Source organism: Paroedura picta, chromosome 11 (assembly GCF_049243985.1).
Source record: "Paroedura picta isolate Pp20150507F chromosome 11, Ppicta_v3.0, whole genome shotgun sequence".
Lineage (NCBI taxonomy): Eukaryota > Metazoa > Chordata > Lepidosauria > Squamata > Gekkonidae > Paroedura > Paroedura picta.
This window is the reverse complement of record NC_135379.1, coordinates 2,210,491-2,227,656: the sequence shown is the minus strand read 5'-3', so window position 1 is coordinate 2,227,656 and position 17,166 is coordinate 2,210,491. Positions and strand designations below refer to the sequence as shown.

At 52.8% G+C, this 17,166-nt stretch overlaps 2 long non-coding RNA genes across 3 annotated transcripts in view; one reads left to right on the top strand and one right to left on the bottom strand.

Moving 5' to 3' along the window:
• The window catches only part of LOC143820808 (uncharacterized), a 69,750-nt gene that overhangs the window by 20,439 nt on the left and 32,145 nt on the right, over positions 1–17,166 (bottom strand). For both annotated transcript variants that reach the window (XR_013225528.1, XR_013225527.1), the window contains one exon: positions 12,544–12,699. This is a non-coding gene — a long non-coding RNA (uncharacterized LOC143820808). The remainder of the gene's footprint in view (positions 1–12,543; positions 12,700–17,166) is intronic.
• LOC143820807 (uncharacterized) overlaps positions 3,677–17,166 on the top strand; it is a 29,738-nt gene continuing 16,248 nt past the window's right edge. Inside the window, exon 1 of the long non-coding RNA XR_013225526.1 lies at positions 3,677–3,817. This is a non-coding gene — a long non-coding RNA (uncharacterized LOC143820807). The remainder of the gene's footprint in view (positions 3,818–17,166) is intronic.

Below are 17,166 nucleotides of genomic sequence, written 5' to 3'. Positions count from 1 at the left end.
TGTGAGCGGCGACAGACAAGGGACCTTGACAAAGTCAGTACCTCAAGCTGCTCAAGGTGTCAAGGTGTCACACCGGAGAAAAGTATGAGCTGTTTTCGGAAGCATGCAGAAAAAGAGATGGAGGAGGGGGTTAAGACACACACAGCCCAGCACAAAAAGGAGCACCCAGTCGTAGGCCGAATCTCCCTCTCCCAAATGGCTAGGCCAGGGGCAGTCAAACTGCGGCCCTCCAGATGTCCATGGACTGCAATTCCCATGAGCCCCTGCCAGCATTCGCTGGCAGGGGCTCATGGGAATTGTAGTCCATGGACATCTGGAGGGCCGCAGTTTGACTACCCCGGCCTAGACCGTGAGGGCATCCAAAGAAATGGGGGGTGGGAGGCAGTACACTCAGGAGGATCAAGGGGATTAGGTTAGATTCACGGAGGAGAAGTCGACCAATGGACGACTGAGGGGAGCCTCCACCTTCAGAGGCACTAAGCCTCCGGGTCCCAGAGCCAGGAGGCGATATCAGGGGAAGGCCTCGGCCTCTCAGAGTTGTTCAGCAGTGGGACTGGCTGCCAAGGGAGAAGTTTGTTTTTATATCCTGCTTTTCACCACCCAAAGGAGTTGACTTATAACTGCTTTCCCTTCCTCTCCCCACAATGCCCTGCGAGGTAGGTGGGACTGAGAGAGCTCTGAGAGAACTGAGACTGGCCGAAGGTCACCCAGCGGGCTGCATGGGGAGGAGGAATGGGGAATTGAACCCGGTTCTCCAGATCAGTCTGCCACTCCCAACCGCTGCGCCAAGCTGGCTCTCTTTTCTGGTGGTCCTCTAGCAGTGGCTGGGCAGATGCTTATCCTGGATGCTTGAGGCCGATATTGTGCTGAGCAAGGGGATCAGACTAGATGGCCTTTTTGGCCCCTTCCAACTCCATGATTCTATGCTAATTCCAGGTTACCCACGCATTTCTTCCTGGCCATAATATTTCAGGAGGAAAGTCCCCCTCCGCAAGGCGTCGAGATGTCATTACACATGTGAAATTTGCCAGGAGGTAGCAGGACATCTCCAGGGACCACCAAAATAGTTCCGGAACACGCGAATGGAAGGGGAAAGGGTAGACGTTGTGGGTAGACCTCCAGAGGAAGGAACCAAATTTTTCCATCGGCCGCTTCCAGTTCTGGGTGTTTTGTGTGGCTCCCTTCTTCAGCCGAGGCTGGCTAATTGGAAGTGAACGTAACCTTAATTGAATCTTGTTAATTCTGGGTTGTTAGGACGATCCTATTAAAGAGCGGGGAGGGGAGGGGAGGGGTGGGGGGGGGACGGGAAGGCCGGCGTTAACATGCGGCAATTTACATCTCATGTCTGGATCGTAACTCTCGGCCCTCTGGAACTTCCACACCCGGAGATTTACGGCTGACACTCCCAACGTGGTCTCCCAACACGGCATAGTGTGGAGACCTTGCGGTAAGATGGACTGATGTTAGAAAAAACAAAACGGGAGTTGAATTTATGGGAAGGCTTCCCTGGGCAGGAATCCCGGGCCAAGCACAGCGCTCTGTGAGTGGAAAAACTGTGCAAATGTTCCCCATTCCGCCACTGGGAGTTCCTCCGACATCTTTCTCCCCCGTTCTTCTGTCTTCCTGCTCCGTACCTTGGTTAGCAACGGGACAGGCGCTTGCTTTCTCCTGGACGACGATTCTACCGAAACTTTATTTATTTGGGGATTTATATGCCACCCCACAGTGGTGCTGTCTCAGGGCAGTTTACGGGACATCAAATTCAATAAATCAATACAATTATGCCCCTAGCCCCACATGCCCCAGGCACCAAAATTGTTAGGGGCATGCCTGTCGGCATTCCCACCCTTGGGACAGTCTTGTTGGAAGAAGACAGAGCGCTAGGAAAGATGCAGGATGGCCCAGCTGATCCAGGGAGGGTATTTTTGATTCTGAGGGATTATCTAGTCCAGCATCCTGTCTCACACGGTGGCCAACCAGTTTCTCTGAAGAACCAGCAACAGGACTTACCAGTAGAGGCTTTCACAGAGAAGAACCTCAGAAAAGCCCTTTGGCGCTGGGACTCAGAGGATTAGTGCCTCTGACTGTGGAGGTTTCCCTTGGTCACTACAGCTGGTAGCCACCGACAGACTTCTCCTTTGTGGACTTTTGAATTCTGTTTGTTCCTGTGGCCATCATTACATCCTCTGGCAGCCAGTGCCACGTTCTAATCAATCTCTGTCAATGTGACAATCTCACCGTCAATGTGACAGCTTCCCCTGTCCCCCGTCCCCTCCTTACATCCTCCCACTAGGTGTAGGTTTCCCACCTCCTTGAGATCTCTCAGAATCACATCTGATGTCCAGACTGGGGCTATCAGTGGTGCTGGAGGAAATTCCCACTTTGGTGGGTGGAGTCTATGGTATTGTACCCTACTGAGGTCCTTCCCCCCCACAAACTCCCCCTGCCCCAGGCTTCACCCTGCCCCCAATCTTGAGATCTTCCCCAACTCACGGCTGCCACCCTAATATTTATTCAGGCCATATACCTTAGTTACCACTCACCCTGGGGGACTCACGGCAACGTACCACATCGAAACAGTCCCCCAAGGCCCAGGTGTCACCAGAGAGTGTGTTCCAGAGAGTAGGGGGGCACAACCAAGAAAGCCCTTCCCCTGGTAAGAGCTAATCAAACCTTGAGCTTCTTTGGCTACGGGAAGACGACTAAGAAGTTACTGGGAGATTTGGTTAATATAGCGGCATTTTCCCAGTCACAGAAGTGTGGTACTGAATGAACTTCCCAAGAAAAAAAGCCCTAAAATATATATATTATAAAGTCAATCCAGCTCAAATTCAGGTTGCAGTCAAAAGGAGAAAGAGAAACCAAATCTAAAGACCACTATCCCGATCCCAAATGGCCAGGTTGTCCGGCATCACATCTGCAGGAGGATGTCTCTACAGGAGAGATCTGCAGAGACATGTCTCCAAGGGAAGGCCATGTGCAGAGAGTGGGAGGACAAAGCGACAGAGGGGGGAGCCTAATCTAACGAGTACTTTCCTTGTCGCAAAGGGCTAGCTTGCCATGTGTGTGGAAGAATGAGGACGTTGCCTCTTCAGGAAACATTGGCAGAGACATGGAAGGCCATGTGCAGCGAGGGAGAAGACAAAGGGTGACAACCTGCCAAAGGACAGCTCCCAGGTGAAGGCAAAGTGAGGCCTCCCATCCAAGGAGATCATACCTGGGCACCCTTAGAGTGATGTAGCACCCCCCAATCTCCAGGCATGCTGAGTCGCTCACGCCAACAGCAGGGAGCAAGCAGAGAACTCCGAAATCCAGCCCGCTCTTTGACCCCTCTCTGCTCTTTGGCAATCTGCTTAGATAGAGGGATTTAATAGTCCGAGGTGGGATGAGTGCTTGGGAGAGTCTGTGGCTATCCGGAATGGACAGGGCATGACTCATGGCTCTTTCTCCTCGTATCCTATTCTTCACCACAAAATCCCAGTGGCCGGCGGGGAAGAGTCCACACCCCTGTGCAAGGCACGGAATGATCACAAAAAGTCAACACGGGTACGTTTTTTGGCCCGCAGATGCTTTGAGGCCTGGGCTCTTTTGGATCCTTACCCCGGCTCCCAGCAGGCCTGGTTTCCTCGCCAGAGGGCATTGTCTTGTGTTTGTGACATCACAGCTGGTTGCCGTGGGAACAGATGATGATGTCACGGGAGGAGAATTAGCACCTATTAATGCGAACAAGCAGGGGAAGGCATGAATAATGGGACCGAGACCCACTCTGGACGCAAATTGCTAGGGAACGTTTTTGGACAGGAAAGAGTCTTGAAAGGTAAATGGGGATTTTTATATTGAAATATTATGTTTTCATTACGCTTGGACAGCGAACAAAAGCTCATATTTGAGTAATAAAATTATAAATGCCAGAGTGAGAACAGCTGTAGGATCGGGAAGGGCCCTTTTTTTTTTTTTCCTCATGCGGAGCCCGCCAAAAGTTATGATTATCATTTCTTTTAATGCATGTGACAGAGAGACCTTTCATGGAGCTGGGAGTCTTAATCGCTTCGCGGGGCAGGGGTTTCGAAAAGGCCAGGCCGTGACAAACGACTGACACAATCGCTCAAAAGACCCCTCTTGGACAGCCCCACGCGAGAGGCAGGAAAGGCAGGATCCAAAAGGGGCGAGAAAACAAATAGGGGGATGCCCTCTTTTTGTCTTCCTGCCCCCTATTTGGAGGGCAGCAGAATCATCCAAAGTAGCTCTCCCTTTCCCCCACTGGGCTGGGGGATTCCCTTCCCTGAGCCCCAGGAAGGTGAAAAATCAAAAACTCGATGGCATCACATCACTCCCCTGGAAGCCCTGGAAGTGATGGCAGGTAGCTCTAGGAATCACTGGAAACTCTATGGCAGGGGTAGTCAAACTGTGGCCCTCCAGATGTCCATGGACTACAATTCCCAGGAGCCCCTGCCAGCGGATGCTGGCAGGGGCTCCTGGGACTTGTAGTCCATGGACATCTGGAGGGCCACAGTTTGACTACTCCTGCTCTATGTTTTGACCAGGTTTTCCCCAGCAGTCCCTTCAACACTAACAAAATTGGGGTTCAGGGCATCATCTTTTGTAAGTCACCGTTCCCTTCTTTCTGTTCACTAAAGCTCCTCCTGAGAATAAATTTGGTCAGTCTAAGGGGCTGCTGGACTCTTGCTCTAACACAGAGTGGAATTTTGTCCCACAACATGCGTTATTCAGTTTGATGGTCTAAGAACGTGGGGTGGGGTGGAAGACACCAAATGTTTGCAGCTCTGCTTCTTGGAGATGCGGAGTCTTTGTGTGAAGACCAGCTTCGCTGGCTCTTTTTCCCAATGAGAAGTCTGGTCAGCCCAAGGTGAGCTGTCGAATCAACCCATCTCCTGTTTGGAAGAAACTCCCGGGACATTTCTTTTGATGGGGCTTCATGTCCAGCTGTCCTGATGACAGACATCTCCTCTGAACACCTGTCCTGGATGGGCGAGCGATGTTCGGAAATAGGAGAGACTTCCGTTCCTGGACTCAGCAAGCTTCATCCCATGCCAACGGTGACATCTTCTCAGGGCTTTGGGAGCCAATTTTCCAGGGTCCTTGTAAAAAAGCGCTGCCCTAGCCAGGCAGGCCGGAGACCCAGCGGCTTCCTGGATCTTTGGCATCCTGGGGTGGAGCTCACATTTTTACATGGCTCTGAGAACTCACCCGGGCCAGGGGAAATGCGGCCGGTGCTGCGGTGAGCTATCCAATCCCTGCTCCTATTTGGACGGAAGGCTGCTGGTGAGTTCTTGGGCCTGAGGATCACTTCCGCATCGCTAAAACAGCCTTGACCTACCTGAAGATCACGATAAGTTGGGCTATGAAGGAAGCGGACCAGGAGGAAAGGGAAACGGGGTCCAGGGGGAGAATTCCACAGAGAACACGACCCAGCTCAAAGGAGGCGATCCTAGGTCGGGCACGCTGTGACACTCTAAAACAGTGGTCCCCAACCTGCGTTCTGCGAAGGCCATGACGATGGGCAGCGGTTCCCTCTCCCCGCCCCCCCCCCCCGCAGTAAAAAACTTCCCAGGCCGCAAGCTTGCGGCCTGGGAAGCTTCCTACTGAGGGAGGGGGGGAGAGGGAATAAGGGCCGCGCCCGTACATTGCGCATGTGCGGCTGAAATCGCGCATGCACGGCACTTTCGCGCATGTGGCCGCGCATGCGTGATGTGCGGGCGGGGCAGTTGCCCTGCCGGTCCCCAGCCTAAAAAAGGTTGGGGACCACTGCTCTAGAAAAGATAATGCCAGGAAATATGCAAGGCAGCTGGAAAAGAGGAAGCTGCAACCCTCAGTCTGCAAGGCCAGAGGAAGGCTGTGAATGAAAGAGGGTTTTTGGAAGTCATTAATTCTGAAGAAGAAGAAGAGTTGGTTTTTATTTTCTCTTCCACAAGGAGTCTCAGAGCAGCATCCACCCTGTGAGGCAGATGGGGCTGAGAGAGCTCTGAGAGAAACTGCTGGGAGAACAGGACTGGGACTGGCCCAAGCTCACTCAGCTGGCTGCATGGAGAGGAGGAACGGGGGATCCAAACCAGCTCTCCAGATTAGACACCAAGTTGGCAATTCATGCCGTTGGTCTTTAAAGCTCAGGACCGTCCATTTTGATTGGCGGCCTCTCTCCAACGCCTGCAAATATGATGCCCAACCAAATACAGCAACGGGAACCATCAGCGGATGCATTTAACCCACTCCGACCTATTGGTGACCTCCGTTGTGCCACATTCCTCCCGCATATGCTGGCAGGGGCTCATGGGAATTGTAGTCCATGGACATCTGGAGGACCACAGGTTAACTACCTCTGGGGAGGGGGCAGTGTAGCAAGATCCAAATGCAATTGTGGAACAGCCTGCCAAGCTATTTTCCATCCGTCACAGGAATGCGAGCGTTGTGTTTTCTAGGGAGATGTGCTGGAGCTCCTTGTCCTCTCCGCAGCTGATATTAGTATGAACTGGTCTGCAAAACTGTCGCACCGGCTTGGCTACTTTATATTATTAAGATACCTCCTGAGCATAACTCTCAGGAACTACATACTTTATATTATTAATATACTTCCTGAGCATCCCATATGATAAATTTAAAAAATAAATCTCCAAAGTTGCCTTTCCCTGCCACAAAGTGATCCTTCAGCTTCAAGGAGCAGGGACCGAACTCAGTACCTTGTCCACGCAGAGCACGTGAGCTGTGGTCTCCCCAGGCGAATGCAGCGTCTTCTCTCAAAGCGTGGCTGGCTAGATGCCTCCGGGAAGCCCACACAACGCCATGAAATTGGGCCAGGGAGCATGGTGGCTGCCCTTTGACGGCTGAGCCCCTGGCCCCGCTGGCATTCCCCCCACGGACGGCACATGAATTCCACGGTGGTGATGTCGTGGCAAGTCCGTGTGGAGGATGAGCTCACTGCCGTGACTCAACGGCTGTGAATTCTGCTTCGCAAATGTTGTGAAGGAGGGCTCCCAGAGGTCAGGAGGGGGTGGCGACAGTGGCTCGTGGTTAGGGATTCGTGCTGTTTATTGGCTCCCGCGCAACACCAGGGACCGGCTCCGTGGTGGAAACCGGCCCTCCGTCCAGAGGCCAAGGTGGCGGAGAGGACATGTTCTTGGATGGAAGCGGGGAGTTCACAAGGCGGTCAGAGCAACAGGCCCTTGAGTCTGGCAGGGCAGAGCTTTCACCGAGTGCCGGCATCAGCCTGAAGCTGAAATAGAAACATCGAAACATAGCGCTGGAAGGCACCCGAAAGGGCATCTAGTCCAACCCTGCACAATGCTGGAGATTCACAAGTGCTGTATGCCAAAAGGAAAGCAGAAACCTTCAGGATCCCTGGGCCAACCTGGACTGAAGAAAAGTTCCTTCCTGACCCCTAAGTGGGGGTCGGCATGTAAGGGGTGAAAAGCCGAACTCTGGCTCATCAATTCCCACCCTGCCTCTGAAGAACTGCCTAAGTTCACAGAACCAGCCTGGTTGCCCGGTGGCCCTCCAGCCTCCCCTTTCAAAACCTCCAAAGAAGGACACCCCACCACCTCCCAAGGAAGCCTGCTCCACCAGAGTAAAAGCATTAAATACATTAAAATACGTTTTTAAACTGGTAGGAACACTGCGCTGCAGAGTTAATGACTATCAATGGAGGGTAGGAGTACCCAGTCCTGGTAGGGGCGGCCCATAGGTTGGTTTGGTTCTTCCGGGCATACTGGCCACAGCCATGTGCCTGGCGGAAGAGCTCCGTCTTGCAGGTCCTGCAGAACTCTTCTAGTTCCGCCAGGGCCCTGATCTTTTCCAGGAGCTTATTCCACCAAGTGAGGTCCAGGCCCCAAAAGGCCCCGACCCTGGTTGAGGCCAGTCGCACTTTTGGGGGGCAGGGGCCTACTAATCAGTCAGCCGAGGCCAACCGGAACGTTCTCCGGGGGAAGTACTCGGCTAGGCAGATTCCAGACTGCGTATGGCTTTAAAAGTGAGGACTAAAACCTTGAACTGAACCCGGTACTCAACTGGCAGCCAATGTCACTGTGGCAGCCCTGGCCTCCTGCTGTTCACCGCCCTGGCTCACCCTTTGGGAGAGCAGTCTAGAAATGCAATTAATTGATTAATAGCATTCGAGATAGGAGGTCTGTTTCATATAAGGGTGGCTTTTCTTTTTTTTAATGAGCACCATATTTATTTACTGAACTCAGCATCCTGGTTCTGCGACTGGGCAATCCCTGCTCTATGAGTCAGCTCCCGTGCTACGGAGCTCCCTGGCCCAGTCCCCCTTCCCAGTCACCAGCTGGCTGGCTACGGGATCCAAAAGCCCTCGGCTCGTCCAGTACAATGGCCCCATTGATAAGTCCACCCCTAGGTTACGGCCTCCTCCGCACCCCGTCCAGGCAGCCCTGGGAAGCTCTGGGCATGGCTGCAAACGCACGCAGAGAGAACAGGGCTGGCAAACCCAACTCAGACTTTTGACATCTGCTGAGCCAGAGTGCAACCCAAGCTCAGCGTCCAAGGCTAATATTTATAAGCCGTTTGCAGACCGTTTCCTCGGGCTGGCTCACTCCTCGAGCTCCCCGGTGGCCTGGTGGTCTTCCTACCGTCTGCCCCCGGGCATGGATGGAGGTCGCCCATGGGTTCCTCAGGAGGCCAGCTCAGGATCTCCGGGGGAGAGGAGAGCTATTTCGGTCCAGGCAAGGGGGTGGAACGGGGACTCTGCTTTGCCCCTACGGCTGGGGAATCCGGTCTGCGCCAAGCAGCCTCTCCCCCTGGGCGAGCGTCCTGCCTCCCAGCATGCTGAGTAAACTTGGCAGGAAGATCCGCAGGGGGGGTTCCATGGCGCGGGGGGGCTGCATGCACCACCGAGCCACAGAGGCCGCTCTGCCGGGCACTGCCTTCAGCTACCTGCCTGCTCAGGATGGGAATCCTAGGCCTGAAGTGTTCTTAGGACGTGAAGAAATTTGCTTTCATGTCGGCTTGCCAACCTCCAGGTGGTGGCTGGTGCTCTCCTGGGAATACAGCTGATCTCCAGGCAACAGAAATAGTTTCGCCTGGGAAAAATGGCCACTTTGGGAAGGTGGACCCTATGGCGTTGTACTCCATCGAGACCCCTCCCCCTCCCCAGGCACTGCAGGGCCAAGCTTGAAGGGGCAACCTTTCAGATACGTCATGAGAGCCACCCTGTAGGGGACACCTCCTCTTCTGCAGGCTGAACATTCGCCAGTCCCTCCGCCTTCCCTCCTGGGGCTCGGTCCCCAAGGCCTGGATCATCCTCGTCACTCTCCTCTGCCCCCTCTCCATTTTGTCCACGTCCTTTTGGAAGCGAGGCCTCCAGAACTGCACACAAGACTGCAGACGGGGTCTGGCATATGGTAGGACTGTGATATATTGCAATTTTGATATAATGCCCTCTTTAGATACAGTCCAAGATTGCATATGGCTTTTTTTTTTTACCACTGCATTGCACCGTCTGCTCCAATTTCGCTTACATCCCAAAAGAACCCCAAGATCTCATTTGCACCTGCTGTCCTTGGAGTAGATCAGAGTCAATGGCACCTGGCCTAAGGTCACATGAGGAGTCCTTAGCTGAGGCATGATTTGAACCCAGGACTTGGAGTTCATCCCTGGCCCTCCCAAGGGTCAAGAATCTCGAGAGCCTCAACGGACTGGAAGGACAGAGTCCAGTTGGCCTGAGGGAGCTCACGCTGGAGGTTTCACTTCGATTGCATGTTTCTTCCCTTTCCTCGGGACTTTTGCCAGTAGACACTTTAGGAAGACTAACAGCTCATCTATACGTATTCCGAGAGCATAAAACAGGCATGGGGAGTCCCTGGGATGCCAACATAAAACAGATTACTTTATTAGACCTTTAAAACCCACCAATGAAGTCAGAGACCTTTTTAAAAAAATCAATAAATTATGGAAAGCAGAAAACCTCGTTCTCGTGTCAAAGCAGAACTTATTTTATTTTTATTGTGTTGCTAGTCCTTCGGGAATGCGAGTGCCAATAAAAGGGATTAGAAAGCAGGATGCCTTTCTTATTAGGACAGCCAGGCTGCTAGTCCAGGGGGAGCTGCCAAATAGCTCGATGACCTTGAGGTCAGGAAGCTGGTCAGGCGGCTCATAATGCAATCCTAAGCAGCGTTACGCTTGGCGATGGCCGTGAACACAAAAGATGCCGTTTGGGCCGGTTCGTGGCCCAACCATGAACCGAACCAGGATATTTATTCACAAATGAAACCGGTTCTTGGCACCACAAACCCCACTGAAAGGAACGACAATCACTTTTAACCAGGTTTGCAGAAAGCACCTCAAACCAGCTAAGTGGTGGGGCTGGACCAGAAAGCCCCCCCCCCCCCCCCGCTGGTTTTGCAGCTTTTGCCAGGAACAGAAAGTAGGGTCTTTAAAGGAGTACCCATCCCCTGCCTCTGTAGCAACTGTGGTCTCCTTTGGAGGTCTCCCACCGACGTACTAACCAAGGCCAAACCTCTTGAACGTCCGAGTTTGGAAGAGTTTGGGCTAGCTCAGTTTCTTTGTTTACATCTACGCAAGGGACATCTCCCAGGATTACCACTTATCTCCAGATTATGGAGCCAGATCCCCTGGATGAAATGGCTGCTTCGGACAGTGGACTCGATGCCGTTGTCCCCCACCCCACGAGATCCCTTCCTTCCCCCAAACTTGCCTGCCCCAGGTTCCACCTTCAGACCGTCAGGGATTTCCCAGCCAGGAGTCCTCAACGCTAGTGGTACCGGAGACCAACAAAGAAGCCATGGCCCCCCCTCGAACTGCATGAGCTTGCCTGCTCCTTTGTGCAAATCGGACCTTGAACTGGTTTCTTTTCCTTCCGCTTCCTTTTTCCTCAAGCTGATTTTCCCCCCTCTCTAAAACTGACATGTTGAAATATACAAAAATCAGCTGTGGGGCACGTATAAATGCTATGCACTGTCCCTAGAAACGCCATATAAATTGCATAAGGCCATAATAAAAAGCCAAGTAAGTAATCGCCTCTGACACTGAACATTCACAGGCTGACGCCGTCCACGATGACAACATATGGGAAGGAAACAAGGGAGGGCGTATTTGTTGCTCCCTACCTAGCAACGGCCCTGACATGAACGGCCCAGGTGAGCCCCCACCTTGTCACGTCCAGAAGTTAGGAAGGGCCATCTCTGGTTAGTCCTTGGAAGGAAGTCCAGGGGGGCTCCGTGGAGGTAGGCCGTGGTGATTCACCTCTGCGGGGTCTGCAAAGATGCAAGCCCAGTCAGCCCTGGTTTTTGCATGGATGGGAGCCCACCAAGAGAATCCATGGTTGCCCCTCAGAGGCAGGCAATGGCAGACCACCTCCTGTTCCTCTCTTGTCTTGGAGACCCTCCAGGGTGCCCAGAAGCTAAGGGTGCCAGCCTCCAAGCGGGACCTGGGAAACCTCCGGAATTACAGCTCATCTCCACTGCAGCTTGATACAGTGTCTCAGGGCAGTGGCCTCTAATCTGGAGAACCAGGTTTCATTCCCCACACCTCCTCCACATGCAGCCTTGCTGGGTGACCTTGGGCCACTCACAGTTCTCTCAGAGCTCTCTCAGCCCCACCTACATCCTAGGGTGTCAGTTGTGGAGAAAGGAAAGGAAAGGTAGTGAAAAGCAAGGCACACCCCAGTTCTTCTTCTACAGAGATGACTTCCTGTGAAGAATAAGGCTGCCAACCAAGGCATGAGGGCCATTTTTATGGATGGATTTGCTAGCAGGGAGAAGTCAGTGGTGGAGAAAAGAGCTCTTGTTTCTCATGCAACCCTTGAGGAGACTTTTGCAAGGAGTGTTGAAAAATTACGGGGGGGAGGGAAGGCAGGCCCTTTTCGACAGCATTGAAAGCATTCCCCAAAAAATCGTGTCATAATTGCTGTTTCCCTCCTTCTTCTCTGTGGGGTGTGGTGACCCATCTTGGGCTGCTATCTGAGACCCGACTCAATGGCTCAGCTCAGAAAGAGTCACGAAGCCACACAGATGTGTCTCCTGAAAAGAACATTTCCCCAGTGCTGACAGGAAGTTGGCACAGATCTCAAGGGGGGGGGGATCATCTTTGAGAGGGGAAGGAAGGAAGGAAGGAAGGAAGGAAGGAAGGAAGGAAGGAAGGAAGGAAGGAAGGAAGGAAGGAAGGAAGGAAGGAAGGAAGGAAGGAAGGAAGTCCAGGAGGGAGGGGAAGGAAGGAAGGAAGGAAGTCCAGGAGGGAGGGGAAGGAAGGAAGGAAGGAAGAGATGGAGGGAAGGAAGGAAGGAAGGAAGGAAGGAAGAGATGGAGGGAAGGAAGGAAGGAAGAAAGAGATGGAGGGAGGGAGGGAGGGGAGGGGATCTGCATTCATATTGTTGATGGGGAGAGGCATCAAGCTGCAGCCAACGGATGGTTGCTCGTTTGGTGTTCAAGGCAAGAGGCTCACAGCGGTGGTTTGCCTGGCTTCTGCATAGAGACTTCCAGAGGCTGATGGGATTGGACTAGCCTGGGCCATCTAGGTCAGGACAAGAGATGTTTGGGGGGGGGGGCTGCTGTGTCTTACCTCTGTGTAGCCCCCCTGGACTTCCTTGGGGGTCTCGCCTCCGAGGGCTAGCCCAGCTTCAGTTCCAAGATGGGATGAGATCAGGCTGGCTGAAGCCATCCAGGAGTTCAGGGCAGGGCAAGTGAGTCGCATGCTGATACGATGCACTAGAAGAACCTTCGGAGGAAAGAGAAGAGTTTTGAAGCGGGACTGTTACCTGGGTGCATCCTCTTCCTCCTCTGGAGATGCCTTCAAGCAGGGGCTGGGCAGCGTGCGGATTCTGGTCTGGAGAACGGTCTCTGATCCTCCACTTCTCCACATGCAACCAACTGGGCCACCTTGGGCCTGTCACAGTTCTTCCAGAGCTCTCTCGGCCCCACCTACCTCACAGGGTCTCTGCTTTGGGGAGAGAAAGGGTACGTAATTGTGACCCACAGTCCCTCAGTCCTTGACAGAAAGCACGTCACAGACGCCCGAAAGCCTAAATAAACTCCTGTCCACTCCACCAAGCCCATTTTGCAAGGAGGACATAAAAGACTAGCTGCTAAGGATGCCCCAGCCAGGAGAAATGTGCGGAGTGACACAGAGCAAATCAACTGTCAACCGGGATCGCTGTTTTCCTTCTGCTTCGACAGAGGAGTGCGCCCCCCCCCCCTCCTCAAACGACCGTGGTTAGCCGAAATAGCCCCTCCCCCCCCCAAACATTTGGTTTGGCCGGTTATAATAACCAGAGCTGTTTTTCGTGGGCAACTGGAAAGTCCAAGAGGAAATTGCCGGCAAGTTCTGGCGACGGATGGAAGGACAGAGGCCTTCGCTGACGGACAGACGGGCGAGCCAAAACCATCCCGGCCATCTCCAGCTCCAGAGAAGAAGAAAACAGGAAAAGAAGCGGATCAGCCGTCATTTGCTCTCCGTCTGGGGTTTTCGGGCCTCAGCAGAGTTTTATAGTGGAGTTGGTCAGGCTAAATAGGAAAATCATTTTTTTTAATGGAAAAAAAGCCTTCTCCAAATAGATGCGGGGGGGGGGAGGGGGGCTTTCACTTGTCAAGCACTGATGGGGGGGGCAATTGAAGACACCGAGCAATTTGGAAAGGGGGCCCAAGCATCGTGGTCCCCCCGCAGGCCTCAGGGGGAGGAGTGGGGGATCAAACCTGGTTCTGCACCTGAGAGGCCACTGCTCTTGGCCACGGCACCCTGTGCCACTCCAGGTACGGGAAAGTCATGGCATGATGGTAGGGAGGATTGTGAAGGGATCTCGGACGGAGATGATGCCATTCAGTCCAGCCTCACGGTCCCTCTGGCAGTATTCCCCCTGAGAGGGAAGCCCAGAATTCTTCTTCCTTGCATGGGAAGGGGCTGTGGATCAGCGGCCGCTAAGGGAACAGCATCAGGGACCACGTGTTGTCAAGGACCCCCCACCTAAGATGAGAGAGAGAGAGAGAGCTGCTGCCGGTCAGAGTGTGCAATACAGACACTGATAGACTCGGCATGATGCAGCTTCCTGTGTCCCCGAATGTCCCCCTGGCCCCAGGAGTGGAGAGGAGAAGAGCGACTCCCTCCTTCTTTCAGTTCTTTCTGCTGATGCCTCCTATCTTTGCCTGCCTTGAAAACGTCAAGGCCGGAGCTTGGACAGAGAATTGCAACGGGCTGTGAAACCTTCCAACTTCAGACTGATCCAAACCTCTTCCAGAAAAAAGCTGGGAGGAGAAAACCAGAAGCAGGAAAAGCGGAAAGGCAAGCCAAAGGAATCCAAACACAACTTGGCCCTCTCTGAAGCGTGGATGCTTTCCCTGCTGGATATTTCCGCTGGCGTGCAACGGAACTCCTTGGTTCTCCCCCGAGACCCACTTTGAAGCACACGGCGTGTTTCGGCTTGACCTCGCAAGACACCGGCTGCGGATCCAGCTTCAGATGCGATCCGAGGTGGAGCTCCCAGCCCTCTGCGTCATCCTGTGTGTTTGGCACGAACCTTTCCCTCACCCTGCCCAGCCAACGGGTTCTCAAGGCCTGTCGCCCGCATGCTTTGGCTTCCGTTCGGCCGGGCCACGCAGACCACGGAAAACAGCCCAAGGCTTTGACTCCCGTTTGACCGTGACGGTGACTTCTCTGAAAGGCCACAGAAAGAGGTCGAAAGAGAGATCAGATCAAGTGAGAAAAGGGAATGCAGAGTTGTTCCCATTAGAGGACGAGGGAAGAACAGGGAAGAGGGAATTGGGCGTGGCACGCAGACAACCGTACGTCCTTTCTTTAGCGTACCCATTCTGGCCTCAGCCCACTGGCATGGGGGGGCCAGAGGCGAAAGACCTCAGCCTGACTCCCTGCAGAGCCATTGGTAATCTGAGTAGAACTGCAGATGCATAAGAGAAGCCATGTTGGGTGGGCCAGTGGTCCATCTGGGCTGACATCCTGCAGAACACTGGCCCAGACGGACCACTGGACCACCCAGCACGGCTTCTCTTACGATGAACTATACTGAGAGAGAAACTATCATAGACATCTAGTTGATGGTTTTGTTCACTGCATTTGTTCATATGGTAAACCCCTGCGCCCTTGTGTGAAGGGTGGCATAGAAATTAAATAAATAAAACACAGAGGCCTCTACAATTCCTACCCAGCCCTGGGTCATGGTGTATATGACTATAAATTATTGTGTGTTGTTTTCATCGTTTTATGTGTCTGGGGCCAAATGTTTAAAGCTGCGGCTTCACATTTTATATATATTTGCCTGACAACCGAATAGGCTGACTAGGGAGGTGGGGAGCTCCCCCTCCCTGGCAGTCTTCAAGCAAAGGTTGGATACACACTTTTCTTGTATGCTTTAGGATGCTCTGGGCTGATCCTGCGTTGAGCAGGGGGTTGGACTAGATGGCCTCTATGGACCCTTCCAACTCTAGGATTCTATGATTCTGTGATTCTATGATCTCTGGTTGAGGCCTTCAGTTCCCAGGTTTGCTCTTGAATTGATTTTACACAGGAGGCTTTTTATCGGTTTTGACCTCCTTCCTAAATAAACACATGTATTTTAGCTATGTACAAGGACTCAATAGCGCTAGCCTTGAGCACTATGCAAAGGAAGGATCCAAACTGAATCAACTCCTGACTCTTGTTCTGAGGCCTCAGGGGCCAATGGGTGGCCTTGGATAAGGACCAATCAGGTTCTTTGATGGGCTCCCAAAACTGTAGATAAGTTTGTGACATTCCTCGGTTCCCCGTTTGGGGTTTCTGGTTGGAATTGGAGTTAAGAAAGAAAGGATTGTTTTCGAAGAGCTGTCTCCGTGTCTGCTGAGCCCACAGGCTTAATAATTTTCATGAGAATATTTCTAATTTTTTGTAATTTTGTGTAGGCTGGATGTTCGTATTCTTTTGACCTTTTTGGTTCCTTATTCCTGGGGGCTTGGGTTACGTTCTTTCGCCTCTTTGCCCTTTGCAACTTTTGGTAAAGCCTTTTGTTTTAGCAAAGACAATATAAACATAAACATAAATATATATAAATGAAAGAGTGCATCAGTGCTGGCCATGCTTCATGCTGATTTTCCCCTTCCTTCCCTTGACCCTTTTGTTACATGGGATCCTTGGTGACGTCAGGGCCCCGGGCTCCTTAGCGTTGCAATGTTATACCTAAATTCTGTCTCCGTGGCCGCTGCCAATGTCTGAGGCACGTGAGAAATAAATAAAGTTTTGCTTTTCTTTCACGGTGCAAAAAGCTCCCCGGAGTCTCATTGTGACGTGACTCTCGGGCCCAGAGGAACCCACCATCATTCCGTCCTTTCAAAAGAAACGTTCAAAAACAAACCCAAAAATGTAAATCATTGAACCAGATGAAACGGAGAGAGATTAGCCCCTGAGCCCGTGCGGGGCCTGTTCCTGCCGAAAATTCCTTTGCTCCCGTATGATTGACATGCCGTTGCTGGCAACCAGAGTGGGAACTTGGCCGTTAAGCGGTGCTTGAACTCCGCTCGAAATCACCGCGGCTGAAAGGCCTATCACGGACCTCTCTGTTTGGTTAACGTGGCAACTGCAGCTTCGGCCAACCCCCAAAGAGGTCAGCACGAGGGGCGGGGAGGAAGAGGTGAGCGGCATGCGGAATGTCCCAGAAGGGCGGTGCGTTTGCAAAAGCCGCGGCCTCACAAACCATTACCCTGGGGCTCGGCAAAAATGAAGCCCAGCAATATAGGTGGCATGGAGAGTTTCGGCAGCCGATCGAAGAACTAGCGGCCAAAACCGACGTGAGTTAATAGAGGTCGAGGGAACCTCGGAAAATGGTCCACGGTGAAGGCGTCGCCCTCTCAGAGGTCATTCTTCAGCCTTAGGCCTGGGCAGTTTGTGGACCCAGATTTGGGAATCCCAGGCTCTCACGCCGACAACCTTTGTGTTTACTCCAGTCCTGTTTTCTCCAAAGATGACTTCTTGAGAGTTGGGCTGAGACCACCCAGGCCGTCCCTGAGGTTCCAACGGGAGCTGGTCTGAATCAGTGGGCAGTGCGGGATGGAGACTTTGAGAGATACTGAGTCATTCACGCTTGCTCACTCGCTGCTTCTGGGACACGTCCAAAGCCGTCCAGCCGTTCCTAGCTGATGCAGCAAATGGAACCCCCAGGCGCTGGCAGAGCTTAAGTGCGCAAGGAGACGACCAGCAATAGCAAAG